Genomic DNA, 3,653 nt, shown 5'->3' with positions numbered 1-3,653 from the left:
ACTCAAAAGAGTCCGAAGGGAAACGTGGTGGAACCCGGTAAAAATGTTCCGGAGTGAAAAATGGTCACTCCCGGGGGCGGAGCTCCTTGAATGGAGCTCCACCCCTCGTCCAAGTACCGCCCCACCCACTCACCCCTGTCCAGCCACTGGAGGAAACAGGCTTTGCTAGTTCCTAGTCTCCTTAAAATCTCAGCTCCAAATTTACCAGGGTACTAGGCAGAAGTCGTTTTTGCTCGTGGCCCAATCCAAGATCTGACGTATAATGGATGTTTAATAAATAGTTTCTGAAGTGCCACCGCGGACTCCCAGATTATGTGTATAAAACGCAGCCAGAATGCATATAGACACAAGTACATCACACATGTCATTCAAACAATTCTCATGTCTCAAAGAATATGAGACATCTATCACACTGTAATAGATAACTATAACTGTGCCTATAATGTTTTGGAGACAAATTACAGCTACTCAAGTGCACAAAGAAACAGTTTGCACACACTCTTTCAATAAATATTTGTTGAGTTCCTACTACTTGTATGTACCAGGCACTAGGGATACAATTGGCGAGCTAAACAGAAACAGGGGTCCCTGCCCTTGTGGAGAATACAATTAGTGGGGGTAGACAGACATTAATCAAAAAAAATTTTACAAATGAAGCACAGCAGGCACATTGCAAGATCCCATGAGAACACACCCACAGCAAACATAACATCTAGTTTATACACACAAACTGAGAACCCAGGTCCTCCCAGAAATAGGAGATCTTTTCTCAGGTCAGCTTACCACATAGACCCAACGCTGAGGGAGCTCACTGGCCAGGAGGAGATCTGTGTGCTCCTGGATCCCGAAATGCAGTCTTGCCACCACACTGGGCTCAGGAACTGACCCGTGTGCAAGATTGCAGCTCCCTGCAGACCATCCAGCTGAAAAAGTACCCAACATACTTTTTAATAATTACTTTTAAGTAATATAACCTGAACACATGGTAGGTAAAAATTCAAAAAATACAAACAATACAGTGAAAAGTAGGCTTCCCTTTCTCCTCAAACCCCATTTACTTTCAATACATTCTGGATGGATGGATGGATGGATGGGTGACTGGTTGATAGTAATAGGGGAAAAGGGAGAACACTTAACATTAGATTTATGAAGCCCTAGTTCCAGATAAGTAATGTACACTTAAAAGAAAATGCCACAGTGATTTTGAAATATGTAACTCAGGAGAGGAAGATTAAAATACAGAACAAATTTTCAAGTCTCCAGGGTTAATCCTATCCAGGATAAAGAGAGACAAATAGAAAGAAATATGATGGGTCATTTGAATAAAGTTGGCTTAGGATTTCACATTTCTTCCTTTTTTTTCTCCTCCTCTCCTGCCCCCTCACCACCTTTGCCATCAAAATTCCATCCCCAAAGCCTAAATTGCAAGCTTGAGGGCCCCAGCTATGGGGAGGCCTCCCAGGCCTGGCTGCAGTATGCACAGGGAAAACAACTCTTAGAAAGTTGAAACATCTAACTTTGGGATGACCCCTGCAATGCTAAGTTTTAAATACTTAGGACCCAAACCTCCCTTAAAGGGCAAAATGAAACTGTGTCCTTGTGCCCACGAGGGGGCAGCAGCCACTCACAGTGTGGAAGAGTTCTGTGCCCTAGGGGAAGATAATGCAGCTGACCCTTTCTACTCTTTCCAAGTTTCAGATCTGCCTCCCCATCTCATCCTTAACCCCCACCTCCTCCCCTCCTACCCATTCATATCATGGAGGCCACGTGGTTCTTTGATCAGGAATATTTATTTGCTCATCTATCTCTATCCAGGACACATGCAGGGTTCTTTATTAAACAGCAGGAATCGTGGTACCCTGGACCACACCAGCAATGGGGTTTCCAGGGGAAATAAACTACTGGCCTCTCTCTCATCCATCACTGTGCAGCAGCCAGGAAAAGAAGTAAGAGATGGCTGGGCTGTGCTCAGCCAGCTTCTCCTGTGCCCCATCCCTTTGGCTCCACTCCCCCTTTCAACCAAACCTTCTTAAAACACTGCACACTTCTTGTTCTTAACAATTCTCACAACTGTTATTAGTTACTTGTTCTATTGTAATTATTTACATGATTAACTCTTTAATGTCTGCCTTCCCCCAAAGACCTTCAACTTTATAAGTTCAGGGCTAGGGCCCACTTTGTTCACCTCTATCCCCAGCACCCAGCACATTGTAAGTATTCAACAGAATGTTTTAAAGAGATTAAATGAATGAGGGTGAGTTTGTCACTCTGTCCCCTACTGTACTAAGAGTTGGAACTGAAAGGTATATGCATTAGGGTTACCTCTGGAAAATCTGCTTCGGATGAGGGCTGAGGCATGACACGAAAAGGGAGGGTTGTTTAACCAAAGTCTCAGCCTCTTTATAAAGTCAAAGGTAATTCTTCCTGAGGAAAATTAAAGAAGTGTTGGAGCTGATGAACAAACAGCTGTATTCCCCTGCCCCTGCCCCCTTCTCACTAGCCCCATTCAGAGTTTCCAAATAGAAAAGCAGTGAGAGAGAGAGAGAGAGAGAGAGAGAGAGAGAGAGAGAGACTGGGGTACGTGGGGCTTGGAGTGCTTTGTTGGGAGGTGTGTGCATGATCCCAAGGGCCCTTGATAGAGCAAGTGAATGGAGTGAGAGCAGCTGGCAAGTATTAGGGTGAGGAAAATGGCAGAAAGGAGTTGAGTGTGAGCAGATGCAGATGGAAGGGTGCGTGGGGAAGAAAGAGAGCAATTTCTCCGAACAGCAAGCACTTCTTCCATGACACAAAGCAGCTTCGATACTGGGCTGCTGCAGCCACTACAACACCAGTGAGAAATGCCTGTAATTAGGAGGCTGGCAGTTCTCTGGGCCTGAGCCCAGAGTGACGATGCAGCAAGAATCTTTGAGCCAAACTGAGCCAGGTGATGGAGGAGACACAGTCAGAATCATTCCAGTCCCATGTCTCAGCTGTGCCTGCCCCACCTCCCTCTCATTTTCTCCCTCATATGACCCTCCCTCTCTCCCACACATCACTGACTCTTCTCATCTGAGGACCCAGATCCTGGACACTCTTCTCAGCCAAGACAGATCTTCATGTGCAAAAACGGCAGTGCTTTAATTCTTCCACTAGTGCACTGGACCTGGTCGGGTGAGGGCCCACAACCCCTATCACTCCACCCCTGACTTCTCCCCCCAACCTTCCTCCTTTACCCCCCCACCCCCCACCCCCATCTGCCTCCCTCTTGGCTCCCCTGCTTCCCTTCTCAAATCCCCACCAGCTGATGGGCAGAATTGGAAGATAAACCACTCCTATTCCTGTTTTTCCATTTCAAGCCTGGTATGTGTGCCCCTGTAGGTCTCCCGATAATCTGCAGGACATCTGCCAAAACACTGCCAGATTTTTGTTTTCGAACTTAATCTATGACCCTGTTTTAGTGCCACTCTGAACTTAACTACACTCTAGCCAAATGACAAATGCACACTACAGAGCTGAGCCAAATGCTCTGGAGAAGGGAGGGATTGCAGAGTGCTGGTGGTCGGAGGAATTCATGGATCCCTGCACTGGGAGTTCTGCTTTGATCGGTGGGATACAGCTAGGGTTTGGGGAAGACAGGCTTTCTCCAGGGAGGAGCTGCACCTATGGGAGATGAG

This window comes from Rhinolophus sinicus, linkage group LG11, assembly GCF_036562045.2.
Source record: "Rhinolophus sinicus isolate RSC01 linkage group LG11, ASM3656204v1, whole genome shotgun sequence".
NCBI lineage: Eukaryota > Metazoa > Chordata > Mammalia > Chiroptera > Rhinolophidae > Rhinolophus > Rhinolophus sinicus.
The sequence above is the reverse complement of the archived record's forward strand: the minus strand, read 5'-3'. Positions refer to the sequence as shown.